Here is a 17654-nt window from a genome sequence, read left to right on the forward strand (position 1 = left end):
GGAATACGCATTTTTGCCAAGCAACCAGCCGAGAAACCACAAATTGTCGTTTTTACGCTTGAGTTTTTGTACGGATTAAACAGACAAGATATAACGTGTTAATTAGTGAGCTTTAGAGGTGCTGGTAGGTGGATTTTGTTACATTTGGACTGAGCCAGGCTAGCTGCTTCCTCTTGTTTCCAGCCTTTATGCTAAGCTAAGCTAACCGGCTGCTGGCCGTCATATTTAACATACAGACATGAGATACGTGGTATCAATCTTCTATTTTATCTAACTCTGCAGAAAGCAAGCAAATAAGCACATTTCCAAAAATGTCGAACAATTCTTTTACCTGCATCCCATTATCAAATTGAAAGTCAAACTGGTCACCTACTACTTACCATTTAAACCTAGCCTGGATGCCAGCCGAACTTAGCCCTGCCCACAACATTCGAGGTCTAGAATCTGAGTATGACCACGTCAGGCTAATTTAAACCAGTATATGACTCTAAAATAGCGCTAGATTGCATTACTTTATATTGTGTTTACATTACTACATTACGGCAGGGATTGGTAGATTGAGAGGACTTAATGACTGGTTTTCTTAGTTATTTGATTGGTTTTATTGCTATAACTCACATAGAGCTGAAACAATTAGTTGATTAATGGATTAATCCAGTAATACCCAAGCTCCAAATCTGGAGAGTCAAGATGGTGAAATGTACAAGAAATAAAATAAAACTGATTTCACACAGCCATTTTTTTCTAATTAATTTTTTAATGAAATACTGGATACATTTACCTCTTAATGTCTCTGAAAATCCTTCAAATGAAACGATCTACATAACAAAATAAGCCAAGCGAAAAATGATGGGATCCACTGAATAAGTCGATTGACAGGAGCAAGATTTTTCACAGCAAAAATGCTTAAATTATTCTCTGGATCCTCAAATGTGAAAATGTGCATATTTCTTAGCCTTCTATCAAGGGAATATCTGCTGTCAGATACAATAAGAAACGGTGATGTTTTTCTTTTACTATTTCCTGACATTTTTTGACCAACTCACCAGAACAAAACCTCCAATGAGTGACAATGAAAAAAAATAAACCAGGGGAGCTTTCTGATATCGCTAGAGCCAGGTCATTTGAGAAGAAAAAAATAACTAACTGCCAGCTGAGCCCAGGTTGAGGTTGAATCTAAAGGCCAACCCCTGTTTGATGATCGTGAGTCGGGCAAAGAGCTGGACTGTCCTCCCTGCTGGTGCTGACATTTAGTTTGTGTTGCCCGTAAATATTGAACAGGTTCCTCACCCTGCTTTCTTGACCTTACACTAGATCAGGGGCGTAGCACAAAATTCTGGGCCCTGTAGAAAGGCATTCTCTATGGGGCCCTCCCCGCATCCACAGCTATTCATTCTAGCATCTTTTTGGGCCCTCCTCACATGAGGGCCCTGGGTACTCAGTCCCATTTCCCCAGTCCGACGCCCCTGCACTAGATCAAACACTTGTTTTATGTTACACAAAACATTTTTATCCTTCATGGATCATTGCTGCTGTTGTGATAAATTGTTAGATATTCAAATGCGATGAAAGTGTACATTAAATATTAGACTGTTGCCTGCGTTGTTATGCCTTGTAATCCACTTAACTGGCCGAGGCAAATCACTGCGGCCACACACACACACACACACACACACACACAAATCCTAAGAAGCTTCTTCTCCACACATTTTTTAAGGAGAGTGAGCAGAAAGTCATTGTGGTAACTTTAGGGCATAAAACGGGTAAAAATAATAGTGAGCCTACACACATTTGGCATGGCTGATGCTGATGGGATGTGAGAAGTAGATTTGACTCATAAGAAAATTCGATATATTGATACTTATATGATCTTTTGTGTCTTTTAAAACCACATGGTGTGTTTGGGCCACACTAACAAGCATCATTTGGGATATATTTGACAACATGACAACTTGACTTGATGCCTAAACAATGTTCAACTAAGTAAAGTATCAGCCACCAGATTTTGACCAGCAGAATGAAAGCTGGCTGTGTAGTAGCTGATATGGACTACTATCCACAACTATCATTTTGCTGCTGCATCTCTCTCACACACACACACACACCCCCACATACACTCTGATGTGTGCTTTTGCTGTTATTGGCATCCGTCTCCTACTTGTCTTTGTTACACATAACCACCTCTCACTTAGGCTCTCTCCAGTTAAAAAAAAAAAAAATCTCTTCATGGCAGTTTTTCAATGACAATATCAAGAAGAAAAAAGGCTTCCACACACTCCATTGATGCATGTACAACTACGACGTTTCAAAGTCGCGTCTTCGTCAAGAAGGTCCATGTATAGACTTCAGCTGATTATAGGCAGGTGTGAATCCCAGGTGGAATCAAGTACCTCAATTAGTTTTGCATTGAAACCCATATTAAGAAGGCAGTAGGAGCAATTTCAAATGTACTCACGCAGAGAAACATACTTTTTTAAGTCCTGACTGTTAAAACATTGATTACGCTCATGATTCTTTCCTTGCATGCTCTCAAAACACTCACAAATCTTCCCCTGCCTGCAGACAGATTGATTTGTTGCAATTAAACCACCACAATGCTCCTTTTTGTTTCCTCTGTTCTCTTATCTTGCCCTCTTCTCCTCCCTGTCTTGTCCTGATTCTCCTGCTTATCTCACACACACACACACACACACACACACACACACACACACACACACACACACACACACACACACACACACACACACACAGTTCACCTATTCCCCTCTCGCCCTGGAGGGGTGTGAGGTTGCGAAGCATGTGAGAGCCGTCACACAGGAAGAGGCTCATGTGTTCCTCATTTGAAGCCATTTGCCCAAAGCATGCTGTCAGCCTCCATCTGGATATGTATGTGTGTGTGTGTATGTGTGTCAGTGTAAGTGTGTGTGCTTGTATGTGTTTACGTGTCAGTGACCAGGAGTGGTTTAGGGGAATGTCTGTGTCGGTGCTTTGCTTGCAATAAAGGAAAAGCTCTATTTTAGCGTGCACATATGTGGGCGGGACGTGTGGTACGCCCTTGTGTTCCTATTCAGCCCTCTCAGTCCCCACGCTGTGGTCACATTTATATCTAAGTGTTCTTTCTCGCTTGCATGTTCATAAAACAAGCAGTGTTTAGTATGGATGCGTATTGTTGCCATTTCTTTACTACAGGAATGCCAGCAGTGTTGGGGGAATATCCCTTAAAAGTAGCTTTTTTTAATTTCAAAATGCTACTGCCTATTGTATATCAAGCAATAAGTCATAACATTTTGATTAATATGAAAAAAATCAGAGCTGAAAGAAGTTGACTGATGGACAGAAAGTTAATCTGCAACAATTTTAGTAGTCTATCATTTAGAGTCGTCGTGCCTTTTGCTGGCTAGCGGTCCCTGTGGCCACAAGTAACATTTACAGAAAAATGATGAATGCTAGAACGTTAGCACAATTAGCAAATATAACAATAGAGAAGACCTATAAAGTCAATAAACTTGGCAATACAGCAATATGTAGTTATCTAAACTTGGCTAACATTAGCCAACATTAGCTACCGTATCTAAAGTTTGCTAATTAAAACCAATTAACCCCTGAGTGTGGTGAATTGAGTTTTACTGCTTATGAATGCAATGTTTCATATGTCAAAAGATGAATGTGCTAATTCATATAGTTCCACTTAAAGTCACTAAAGCAAAAATGCCTCAACATTCACTAGATTCAGCTTCTCAAATGTGACGATTCGCTGCTTTTCTCTGTTTTACATGATTGTAAATTTAATAACTTTGGGTTTTCGTCTGTTGGTAGGAAAAAACAAAGACATTTGAAGAAGTCACCTTTGGCTTCGGGAAATTATTATATGCATGTTTCACTATTATCTGATGATTTATAGACTAAATGATTAAAAATGAAAAAAAAAAAAAATCATAGTGAAAACAATCGTGCAGCCCTAGAAAGGAGCAAAAGATTACAAGAATTTGGAAACAAATGCACAAGTTAAAACACCCATCACTCTCCAACACACTGCATCTATGTTTGAACCCCAGTCTGCAGTGGGTATATGAATAGCAGCAAGTGGCAGGTTGGCACAGCATGCCTTGTTCCTCAGTGATGCCAACCTCCTCTGGCTTTCCTCCATCACCCACTGAAGCCCAATCTGCTCCTCTCAGCCGCAACCCATAAAGTGCCTGATGCCGCTTAAGCACCCGTCATGGTTATCCATGACCGCCATCGATAAGTGACAGGGTCTGTATGATGTGTAGGGCATTCTGGGTCTCGGTTTTAAGGCAATGGTCTGTGGTCTGTGGTCTGTGGTCTGTGGTCCTGCTTTAAGTGCTGAATTATATACATTCAGCACCAGACTCTCTCTCACTTAGACGTTGGTCTCTTTTGTCTTAATTTTCATGATAACTATGTGTCGTCAGCATTCACAGAAAGTGTATCTGTGTTACAGTAAATGTAGTCTATATTGACGACGTTCCACTTCCGGGTGTCCCTCTTTTTAGGCTGGATGTCCGTTTCCTTCCGCTTCCTTTGTGTTGGCGTTCTAAACTCCGGTGGATTTCTGAGGACTATGGTTAACTGCTCCTCAGATCTCTGCAGGGTAAATCCAGACAGCTAGCTAGACTATCTGTCCAATCGGAGTTTTCTGTTGCACGACTAAAACGTGATTGTTTTTGGTTTAAAGAAATGCCAAAAAACCAGAGCACGTTTTTCTCCCATCTCGGAATGCTGTGTGGACTAGCCAGACCCTCCTCCGCAGCGCTGTGGAGGAAAGTCTGGCAATGCGAGAATACAGTAAATGAGAGTCTTCAGTAATTTATATTTGAGAGTGCATGCTAAGTTGGGCCCTTCTGCAATTGCAGCCCCCCTGTCCTCTCACACACACACACACACACACACATACCAGGCCACACACAGTGTTTGTGTAGCCCCTGAGGCTGCTGGAAAGTGAATCTTAATAATCACTTGAGAGGGAGGAGGGTGGAGTGGAGCGGAGTGGTGTAGAGTGGAGTTGAGGCGAAGGGGCCAGGGGAGGGCCACTGACTTCTTTGACATCTCAAAGTGACATTGGCCAAGTTGGTTGCATAACCGCTGAGCCATTCAGTTCGATGGCACGCCACTTCTGGCCGGAGGGGCCATTTTACATTTTAGTGGAACAAGACATAAAATAATAGAGCTCACTCCGCTCGGCTGAGCCGCCACACGGCAGCTCGGGACAGGTAATCCTGCTTCTGCCATTCAGAAGATTAGAGACAAGAGAGAGCTGTTGGGAGAGTTTTCACATTGTGTAGGCCGACGGTGGACTATCTGCCATCTCTGTTCGGGTCCTACTGTCACTGCACCCTGCAGCCAGGCACTTTTAATAAACCCTTATAATGATCTGCTTTTAATTGTATTTGCCTCATTATACAAAATAGCCTCCAAGGAAACAAGTGCATCATATTGTGTGATAATACGCTCCAAATTATGAGATTGCCTAAAGATAAACCAGGATTCCTAAACTTTCTTCATAACTTGAGCACCTCATCTCATATAGGCCTATGGGAACTAATTTGCACCAAAAAAAAAGTAAAAAAGAATAGATAATTAAAATGGCACCCTCGTGAATTAGCCTACTGTTGCTAACGTACATTCATAAATCCTGCATAACATCGTCCCGTACCCACAGGACATCAGACTGACTTATTGATGCACGCACACGGTAGTGTCCACAAACTAATGAGGGGAGAAAGGAAAGTGTGATAGCGTTCCACGTTAGCGCCTTTTCTCTCTCGCTCGAGACCGCAGTGTCCAAGCCGAGGCGCAGAGCATGACCTTACCGCATGCTGATACGTTACTAGTCCAGGTAGAGCGAGCTACAACTGACAGGGAGAGAGAGAGAATGTATCACCACAGCCAATCCAGTCTGCTCAAAGCGATGGTCTTTTTCACAAATGGGTTGCATGTAAGGGGAAAAAAAAGCACCCTGCGCGGCGCAAAGCCCGACGCAAGTCTCTTTGCTAGTTTAAGACCGACGCAGTTGTCAATTTCCCGTCCAGGCCCCGCAACTAGGATTAGTGTGTGTCTGACAGGGTGGGGGGCGTGTGGCATCACTATAGTGACTCTTCATCGTGATGTCGGTCAAATGATATCGTCCATCGGCACAACCCTACTGACATGCAGTCGATATCTTGACTTACCATGATCGTTTTTATTTTATCGTGACAAAATGTTTTCATCTTTTTTTCCCCCTTGTCCTTATTTTGGAAATGGGCATCCATATTTCATATATATATATATATATATATATATATATATATATATATATATATATATATATATATATACATACACTGTAGGGCTGCTCCCTCTTAGTCGATTGATCAACTAATCAGTCATTTTGGTCTTAGTCAACTTAGTTTTCTTTAGTCGATTAGTCATGTTGGATGCTTTTTTCATGTTGAATGACTTATTTCCAAGAAACGTATGAGCACATCTCTGGTAAACACAAGAATTAAAGTGGTGCTTTTGCATGACTATTTGCGGAGAAACTCAGATCTGTCGATTAAATCAACTAATTGATTAGTCGATACAATTGAGTGAGTGTTAGTCGACTAAGAATTTTTTCAACGAGCACAGCCCTGATATACTGTATATACATACATTCATATGTATTTCATATCTCACTAATCATAGCAGGCTTTTCACTTTTCATTTTGGTCACCCCGGTGCTTTTTGAGCCTTTTGAGTTTGTTGTTCCAATTTTGTCCTGCCTGGTTCTCTTCTTGCCTTAAAATTGCCACTGAAAAACAGTGAAAAAATCTACTACACTAACAAATATTTGATCCAGGTTTTAGCGGTGGAAGCAACTGGATTATACATTAAAAAAAAATTTTTTAAAACTCTTTCACAGTACGTATCAGGAGGAAACAAAACGTGAGTGGGAAGGCACTCCAGCTGCAGCTCAGTTCACACGCAAGGGACAAACTTAAGCACCTCAACTGACCCAGGAGAGCAGATGAATATTTGAGAGTGTGCGAGCATAATGCAGCTATATGTGAGCTTAACTTTCTTCCGATGTGCTTGAACGTGTGATTAATTCCTGTGTTTTTCTAATATTTACCTGCTTGTACATTTAGTTTTAGCACAGGTTAGAAGTGTCAGTGCTAAACATAGCTAGTTCAAACAAGCTGATTGTAATTTGCACCAGATGAACAGTTTGTGTGCATCTGTGAGCATCCGCTCTCATGTGTGCCCCAGCTGTGTATGACTTTCTGTACAGTATATATATAGATTGGTTTTTGTACATTCAACATGGGAGGTTTGTTGTGTGTCTTGGGAGTTTAGTCCTTCGCCCAGCTGTTAGTGTAGCCCAGATTGGCCCCAGAAAGAGAGAAGTAGAAGGGCCCCAACACCCAGCAGATCAGCGGGATAAAAGTATTGATCACACATCACAGCGCCGACAACAGGATTTGATAGTCCATCGTGCTCAATTACGCCCGGCCAGATGCTGACCCTGGGGCATTCATAATGCTGGCATAACCAGCCAAGGGTTTCTCACAGACAGAAGATTAGGGTCACTTAGTTTAGGTTGGGAATGGTGATGGCAGCTGGCGTCCTCCTCTTACTGTACCTGGCTCAGAGCATATTGTGTCCTCTCGATCAACGCTGCAAACAAGCCGATTACTGAAAACATTTGCGTTGATAATGTGTTGGCTATCAGATGAATGTGAGATGATTTTTTTTGAAACAGCGAATGAGTGTTGCAGCCTTGGAGCACAGTAAGCGGCGCTCTAGTGTGGCTTTATTTTATGTTGAAAAAGCTGTAAAACTGCAAACCACCTTTGAATCAAAATAAAACTTTCCTCTTATTTGTGAAATAAGCACGTGACCCGTTTCAACTCCACCCCTCAAAGAATCGGAATCGAGAATCGATAAGAACCGGAATCGAAAGGAAGAATCGGAATTGGAATCAGAATCGTTAAAATCCAAACGATGCCCAACCCTAATCACAACTTAGTTTTGCTCTTATTGGTAATAATAACACCACTAAGTTGATTGCTAGCAATCAGTTGATCAATCGATTGACAGAAAATTCATCTGCCACTATTTTGATAGTAGATTGGTCGTTTGATTTTTCTCAGAATCTAAATTTTGAGGATTTTCTGCTCGCCTCATGCGTACACACTGATGCTGCTGCCCTGCTAATGTGCCGCCTTCACTACACTCCCTGCAGACAAGATGTAATTTCCATAAAACGAGCAATTTGAAAATGTGAATTTGGGCTGTGGGAACGTTCACTATTTTCTGAAATTATATAGACAAAACAATGAACCAATTAACTGACAAAGTAACTCATGCTCATGAAAAATTAGTTTTTTTAAAGACAACTTTGTGCAATGAGGGCTCAATACCTTATATTAACATTTTGAGTCTGAGTCTTGAGATATTTAAGCAATTACTTTGGGGTCTCAACTGATCGAAACAATGACAAAAACTACAAGAATGAGACCCAAGTTGTAATTACGTGTAATTAGGAGCTAAGCTTTGGTTTTGCCTCCATGACGATGCGGTTTTGATGTTCCCTCAAGGTTTTAGTCCTTCAACTCGAGTGGAAAGACGGAAATCTCCCGAGCTGAATTTATGAGGTTAAAAGTTTGTGTTTGTGTGTGTGTGTGTGCTGTCATCAAACAGATGGGGATCTTTTTCATCTCAACCAGAGGAGACAGTTTTACTTTCCCACACCTCTCTCTCTCCCTCTGAGGTCCTCATCTCTTGTGGGAATCTACCCATAATGCACTGTGAGAGAATAATGCCCTATAATGAATACAGCACTTTTAAATTGGAGTACAGCCGCAGGCAGGCACCAGACCGGCCGCTGAAATATTCACAAAGCTTTATTAACGCTGTTATTCGTGGCAGATGCACTGTGCGTACTAACAGTTGGCGATAATCATGCAGTGCCACTGGTTTGTACAGTTTATGGCAAATTATTAGGACTGTGGATATAATCTGCTCTCAGTTTATATTTAAATCTGCTTTATTCTCATGGCAGCAAAAGACACTGTTTCCAGAGAAATACAGCACATCAATTCAGGCAATATTATCTGCAGATGGCAGATGAAAGCAGCTACTAAAAGAGAATAGTTATTTTGCATGCCGTATCTACATATTCTTTTTTTTTTTTTTTTTTCATGCAAACGCTACAAATTCAAACCTTGTGATAATGTGACAATGAAGTTTGTAGGGCAATGTATTTGAGGGATTATTTCACTTTTTATGTCGTGGGTGTCAAGTGATTGACAGGAAGCGGAGCATAATCACAAAGAACATCAGCAATCGGTGACAGGTTCTGTCTCCAAACCTTGTCCACGTACAGTGCCACGCCTCGTTCATCCAACCAAAGCGCCTGAAACGTTCTCTTGTCTAATGAGAAGACTCGGAATATGAATGTAATGAGAAAAGGGCAAAACCAAATGAAGGTTTTGTATTGACTGTGTAGATTATCGGCTGCTGTGGAAGACGTTTTTTAGATGACACAAACTACTTTGTACAGAAAACCAAAAATAAAGACTGGTAAACTGGACAATTAATTAACTGCCTGCAGTTGTGTAATGTGGCATAATGTCACTGCAATTGCGTAATCACATAAAAAGAATGCATCAAGTAGAGTAAAAAAGATTTAAAAATGAAAGAAGCAAGTGTGTCTTGGTGATTGTGTCCTTAAAGGTCCAGTGTGTAACGTGTTTAGTTGTTCATTATCAAAATCTGTGTTGCCCGTTCACAAACTCGTCCTTTTTCATGAATATTTACCACCACCATCAATTCCAAGTATTCCTTTTGGCTTGAAATTTTACATTTGCATTCGCATGAACTGGGGGTAGACGTTCCATATTCATGCACCATCTTGAAATACGTTAGCCGGTAAGGGACATACAGGAAATACTGCTCTGCCTTTCATGTTTTCGCTGTCACACAATAAACTCACAGGTGCTGCTAATGCTGCTAATGGGTATCGTAGCTTCCCGGGCCCCGGCAAGTTTGAAGAAGGAAACACGGAGGACCACACGTATCAAAATCCAAATTTCAGGATACAGGAGTCTTCTTCTTCGCCCAGAAAAAGAAAAAGGATATTGAAAAGAGCAAGAGACTGGCTTCTTGAAGCGTGAAGGCTACCGTAACTGTAATACGTACTTTGAACTGCGTGGTGCGAGAGAGTTGATTGCGATATATGATCTCAAGACTAGATGGGAGAAATTCCCACACATTGGACCTTTAACTTAAAGCTGCTATAAATAATATTTTTTATATTAACAAGGGATGAAATGACTAATGTGAAAGAGATCATAGGCTCTTTGGTTCACTCTCAGCGCACTACTGGCCCACTAGCGACAAGCTGGTGAACATAGTGGAGCGTTTAAAAGATCAAGAGCTAGCCTTTTCATTCGGGAGTTGGTAGAGACCAAAACAAAGCTAAAAGCAGAGTGAATATTGGATTTACATTCGTTGGGTGCACATAAACACAACTCAAATGAATGGTAATGTTGCTATGTTAAAGGTGCCCTGCCACACGTATTTCATTACTTTGTGTCAATGTCTGAAGTTCTACCATGGACTCTGTAACATTTTTTTGTGGAAAAAATGCCTTGGTTACCTTGTTTCAAGCCATTCTAGCGTGGTATAGAAAGCCTGCAGGAAGACTCCGCTCGATTTCTGCCAGTTCTCATTAATATTCAACAAGCTAAGCTGTTTGAATCTGATTGGCTAACAGCTAGCCAATAAGAGCCTGGCTGTCAGAATCCTTTACCCAGCCCAACTGGGTGAGCTAATAAATAGTAATGAGCTCAGGTAATATGATGTCAGACTGACCAGCTTTTGTAATTGGCCTGATTTCTCTGCTTATTTCTTTTCAGTGGCTAGAGCTGACAGAGGAGGTAGCAGTTCATTTTCACATTCACGACATAACACAAACACATGTGGACCTAACATATTTTAAAAAATACAAGTAAAAACGGTTTTGTATGGCAGGGCACCTTTAAGGATGTTGGTGTTGTAGCTTGTTTCTGCCGCCCCCAAGTGGACAAAGGCATTCAATTAATGCAGGTTTACCACATAGACTGTTAATATTAATGGCCAACGCATCCGGTTCAGCCAAATGCTGCAAATGCGGAAGTGCCTTAAAGCTGCATTCTATCTGAATAGCAGAGGGCGAAACGTGCGGTTGCAAAAGGAGGTCGGTTTCTGTAGAAGTCTATGAGAAAGTGACCCATTTCTCACTTGATTTATTACCTCAGTAAACATTTTCATAATAAGCTTATGGTCTCAATCGATAGTTTTAAGTCTTCTGCAACGCAGAATAATGTTCATTTTTTGAATTATGATTGATTAATATTGATTTTAAAATCGGCGATAAAGCACGGGGTGTTTAAGGGCGTGGCTCTGATGTGAAATTGTGTAACGTAACGTAGAGTGTAAGCAGCTCCTCCCTCACTCCTCCCTCTCGTCTAAAATCGTCACATCCGCAACCAGGATGGCTGCGCCCGTTAACGGCAACCTCGACGACTCACAGCAGATCTCCATATACCAATGGGTGACGTCACACATGCGCGGTCCATTGATATACAGTCTATGGTTTACCACAGCAAATTACATATCTGACACAGCATTCCAGCTTGATGAAATTCTATTATTGCGTATCGATGGTTTGTTGTATTAGTAGTTGTAGTTATTCTTTAAGTACATGCAGAGCTGATAAAATAAAGCAATCTTTTCTCTCCCCCATCTCTCTCTTTCATGTCACTACAATATCTGTTTGACCTATTTCCCAAAACCTAGCCAGCAAATCATAGAAGAAGATATTTTGCATTTCTCTCCTTCCATATACTGTATCTTGTTCAGTTGCTATAACATCCCTTGCTGTTTGTTATTTTTGGTTCAAATTTCACACCGGTCACTATTTACCACTTTTTTTTTTTTATTGAGGTTACATCATGTGCATGTGTGGAGCGGCTGCGAAGGACTACGCTACCGCTGAACTGGGTCGTTGGTAAAACGTTGCCATGGCAACTGCTATTTGCCAGCCCCAGGGCCTAGAACAGCTTTTTCGCTTACGCTTTCTCTCTCTATCTCCATTTCTTTCTCAGTTCTTCTTTACACACTCTGGCTCTTTCTTCACCTCCTTCTCTCTTTTTCCTTTTCCCTTTGTTGCTCTGCTCGCTCTCTATCGATCTCTTACTCGCTCTTCCTCTCCATTCACCTCTGCTTTCCTTTTCTCTCTTGCATTCTCCTCGCTTATGCCATCATTGCTTCTCATTTTTTCTGGATCTCCTTCTCTCATCCCTTCCCTTTGTCTTTGGAAAATGCAAACAAAGAGCGAGCATCTATCCATCTATCCAACTGTCACTCTATGCTTCAAATTTTAAAATCGTAATTTAAGTACGGGAACAGTTTCTAGTTTTGTCCTGCAGGCTGCAGCACAGGGAGAACAAGATTTAACAGCAGGGGGTGTTATCCTTAATTGCTGCTCTAATCTGTTAAATTGTTTGCTGTTGTGTCGCTCGACAAAATGAACAGAGATTTCCAAATCTTACGTTCTTTCATATTGGCGAGCCAGGCGCCTTCACTGACAGCCTGTACAATGTTCCCACAAACTGATGCATCGTCCTTGGTCTGAGATTGTTGAGATGATATATGATACAGCATCATAAGCAGGAGCGTAACATATTGTCCAAGCGATTAACTCCAGCTGGCTCACTGTAAGTACAGTGTGGGCATGGAGCCATATTTCAGAGACAGAGAGCAGAGAAGAAGACTGCTTGCCCTGCTTGGGCAGAGACGAGAGGTAGCGAGATGCAGCGAGGTAGAAAATGAGAGCAATGAGCCGGCCTCGGTGTGTCACCTAAATTCTGCTCTAATGAATAGTCCATTGATTTCCATTAGGGGTGGCTGGAGCTGACCACTCTGGCCTGTCTGTTTCCCATTAGCGCACTTTAAAACTGAGGCTGACAAACAGTCGTAGCCACAGGCGGTCCGGATGAGGAGCCCGCTCAGTGTTTAAAAGAAACCTGTGAATTCATCCATGAAGCTGCATGGAGGCAGGGAGAAGATAGAGTTAACAGCAGGAATTATATGAGTCTAAAATACCGGTCATGCACTCTCAAATTTAAGGATGTTTCTTTAAAAAAAAAAAAGAGCAAAGTCTGCTAATCGTCTCCTTTCCCCACCTTGAATGGAGGTATAGTCAAAGTCCATGAATATCAAGATAATAACACCTGGAAATAGTTCATTTGCATTTGAAAAAGCAGGATTATCACGTCTCACTGGCAGGTTTGATTCTCTTCTCTAAATAAAAAAGACAGGACTAACATTAAATTACCTGTTGAGATTGACCTGTTAGGGTGGAGTGTCAGTGCAGAGCAGCTTTTAAACAGCCTCCAGGTCCTCATTGTATCGAACAGTGAGTCCATTGAAGCCCCCCCTTACCCCCCCTTACCCCCCCCCCTCGAGGCCTGGCCTGTTTGTCGGCTCAGGATTTTAGAGCCATCCAGCCTTATCAGCTCCACCTCTCCATCAGCCCGCTTCCTTCATTAACATTAATAGGATTTGGTTCTATTATGCAACGAGACTCCGCTTCGTTACGCAACACACAGTCTTCGCGGCAGCAGCAGCACACTTTGGAGGGGGGGGCGTTGCATCTTAGATTCATGGCTCGTTTTTTTTTTTCCATTCACCCAAGACACGGAGTGGAGGGGTTTTCAATGTGTGCCGGCACACAACCCCACACTGAGGTCCAAAAAGAGCCTCAGCAGAGGGCGGAACCACAAGTAAACAGAAACATAATCAGAGAGAAAGTTCCTGGATTAAGACTGATAAAAAAGTATGATAGTACTAAATGGAAACAGATTAGCTTCACAAATCATTTAATACGTTTGTGTAAATTACCAGCTGTTTGTTAATCATAAGATGGTCAACCATAAATCATAACATCTGGTGACTGGTTCTACAAGTTAAGTTTGTGAAGTTGCTAAAATGATCTAATTTTGTGAAAGCAAAATTCTAAAATTTGTTTATAGAGTAGTGCCATATATTTTATCTTGTTTTGTCCATTTTATGAAATTTTGCAAAACAATTCAGCAGACAAGTTTTCCCAAATCCAGTTACATTTTCCTTTGTTGCACAAGAAACAAGAAACTACAGCTCTGTGAGACTGGACTTCAGTCAGCATGCTTACATGATGCTGATCTGCAGGTATAATGTTTACCATGCTAACATTTGCTAATTAGCACTAAACACAATGCACAGCTAAGACTGATAGGAATGCCACTAGTTTTGCAAGTCGTTTTAAACCAAAGTATTGTACAAAGTGAATTTGGATGAGATAATAGCACTAGGGTTAGGGTTAGGGTTAGAAAATCACCACAGTCATTAGGATTCATCCTCTTGGAACCATGATCTTTACCAATATTTATGATAATCCATTTAATAGTTTTTTAAACATTGCATTCTGGAGTGGTGAGTCAACCCACTTTTCCCAGCAGTGATGCTATCGCTGATTCTTCCTCTCAGTGGGGCTAAAATCAGTCTGCTCTTTTAAGCTAATCAATAACAACTTGTAACACTAATGCGGTCAATCATAGATTTAAAAGGTCCAATGTGTGGGAATTTCTCCCATCTAGTCTTGAGATCATAAATCGCAATCAACTCTCTCGCACCACGCAGTTCAAAGTACGTATTACAGCTACGGTAGCCTTCACGCTTTCTCTTTTCAATCTCCTTTTTCTTTTTCTGGGTGAAGAAGAAGACTCCTGTTCCTGAAATTTGGATTTTGAATACGTGTGGTCCTCCATGTTTCCTTCTTCAAACTTGCTGGGGCCAGGGAAGCTACGATACCCATTAGCAGCATTAGCAGCACCTGTGAGTTTATCATGTGACAGCGAAAACGCAAAAGGTGGAGCAGTATTTCCTGTATGTCCCTTACCGGCTAACGTATTTCAAGATGGCCCATGAATATGGAGCGTCTACCCCCAGTTCATGCGAATGCAAATGTCAAATTTCAAGCCAAAAGGAATACTTGGAATTGATGGTGGTGGTAAATATTCATGAAAAAGGACGAGTTTGTTAACGGCCAAAACAGATTTGGATAATGAACAACTAAACACGTTACACACTGGACCTTTAAAAGGTCCCATGGCATGAAAATGTCACTTTATGAGTTTTTTTTAACATTAATATGCGTTCCCCCAGCCTGCCTATGGTCCCCCAGTGACTAGAAATGGCGATAGGTGTAAACCGAGCCCTGGGTATCCTGCTCTGCCTTTGAGAAAATGAAAGCTCAGATGGGCCGATCTGGACTCTTCTCCTTATGAGGTCATAAGGAGCAAGGTTACCTCCCCTTTCTCTGCTTTGCACATACTAAGGAAAGCTCATTGTGGGACTGGCTCTAGTGGCTGTAATTCTGCACCAAGGCTGAATTTCGGGAAAGAGACTTCAGATACAGTATTAGGGGACCACTAAGGCCTATATAAAAGAGACTTCAGATACAGTATTAGGGGACCACTAAGGTCTATATAAAAGAGACTTCAGATACAGTATTAGGGGACCACTAAGGTCTATATAAAAGAGACTTCAGATACAGTATTAGGGGACCACTAAGGTCTATATAAAAGAGACTTCAGATACAGTATTAGGGGACCACTAAGGTCTATATAAAAGAGACTTCAGATACAGTATTAGGGGACCACTAAGGCCTATATAAAAGAGACTTCAGATACAGCATTAGGGGACCACTAAGGCCTATATAAAAGAGACTTCAGATACAGTATTAGGGGACCACTAAGGTCTATATAAAAGAGACTTCAGATACAGTATTAGGGGACCACTAAGGTCTATATAAAAGAGACTTCAGATACAGTATTAGGGGACCACTAAGGCCTATATAAAAGAGACTTCAGATACAGTATTAGGGGACCACTAAGGTCTATATAAAAGAGACTTCAGATACAGTATTAGGGGACCACTAAGGTCTATATAAAAGAGACTTCAGATACAGTATTAGGGGACCACTAAGGTCTATATAAAAGAGACTTCAGATACAGTATTAGGGGACCACTAAGGTCTATATAAAAGAGACTTCAGATACAGTATTAGGGGACCACTAAGGCCTATATAAAAGAGACTTCAGATACAGCATTAGGGGACCACTAAGGCCTATATAAAAGAGACTTCAGATACAGTATTAGGGGGACCACTAAGGTCTATATAAAAGAGACTTCAGATACAGTATTAGGGGACCACTAAGGTCTATATAAAAGAGACTTCAGATACAGTATTAGGGGACCACTAAGGCCTATATAAAAGAGACTTCAGATACAGTATTAGGGGACCACTAAGGTCTATATAAAAGAGACTTCAGATACAGTATTAGGGGACCACTAAGGTCTATATAAAAGAGACTTCAGATACAGTATTAGGGGACCACTAAGGTCTATATAAAAGAGACTTCAGATACAGTATTAGGGGACCACTAAGGCTTATATAAAAGAGACTTCAGATACAGTATTAGGGGACCACTAAGGTCTATATAAAAGAGACTTCAGATACAGTATTAGGGGACCACTAAGGTCTATATAAAAGAGACTTCAGATACAGTATTAGGGGACCACTAAGGCTTATATAAAAGAGACTTCAGATACAGTATTAGGGGACCACTAAGGCTTATATAAAAGAGACTTCAGATACACTATTAGGGGACCACTAAGGCCTATATAAAAGCATCCAAAGAGCACCATGTCATGGGACCTTTAAGGCTTTACGAACAGAAATGTTTAGATTCAACAAACTCCTGAACATAAAATAATGATGCCTCAGAGTTGTCAATTGGAGCAGGTTGTCATGGAAACAGCAAAGTGGCACACACAAGACAGTTCATTTTGTCTTTCCTTTTTTTCTCAGAGTAACTTCCCACTTTGCTGGAAGAGCTATTTTTAACGGGTGTTATATAAGATACAACTCTTGTGCTCAGTGCAATGTGTTATTTTCCCTTCTTTTTATTCCTCTTCATCCTCTTGACTGTGATGGGAGCAGAAAGCACCGCATTTCCCGTACCTGTATCTCCCGAGTGAGTTATGAGCTTCACGCGCCGCTACAGTTAATGAAAAAGAAATGTACTAATTTGTCATCATCATCATTCTGTGGAAACCGCTCGAGCACAAGGGATAATTGTCCATCGTTCATCATCATTTTGGAGTTGTGAAAAATGCGGGAAAAGATGAAAATATATGCAAGGTGTGCGGGCCAATTTCCGCCTCTTTCAGTTTCTCATGTCATATTTGTCATCTGGCGTTGGATTTGTAACTGCACTGAAACCAAAAGTTAATGAAGCAACACATCAGCCTATATTCTCACTTTCGTCTGCAAGAGTAACACCATCTGAAAGCGAAGCCACCTTCAGTATTTTTGAGGCACGACTCGAAACAAGTGCCACTTAAATGTCACCTCTCTGACGCCCTTTTATTTTGAAATAATTTATTTAGGTCATGAGTTATTCATGTAGAAGAAAAAAGGACAAAAAATAGTTTGAAAAGACAAAAGGGAGATGAAGTCATTTTTTTTGAGTAGTGTAGGACGTGAGCATGTAGCACAGCTTACTTGTAATATTTAGCTCT

General features: G+C 41.1%; 1 protein-coding gene across 2 annotated transcripts in view; it reads left to right on the forward strand.

The window, feature by feature from the left end:
* The window catches only part of LOC120554128 (neuronal membrane glycoprotein M6-b-like), a 41904-nt gene that overhangs the window by 15289 nt on the left and 8961 nt on the right, over positions 1-17654 (forward strand). The window lies entirely within an intron of this gene.

Source organism: Perca fluviatilis, chromosome 24 (genome assembly GCF_010015445.1).
Source record: "Perca fluviatilis chromosome 24, GENO_Pfluv_1.0, whole genome shotgun sequence".
In the NCBI taxonomy this organism is placed as follows: domain Eukaryota; kingdom Metazoa; phylum Chordata; class Actinopteri; order Perciformes; family Percidae; genus Perca; species Perca fluviatilis.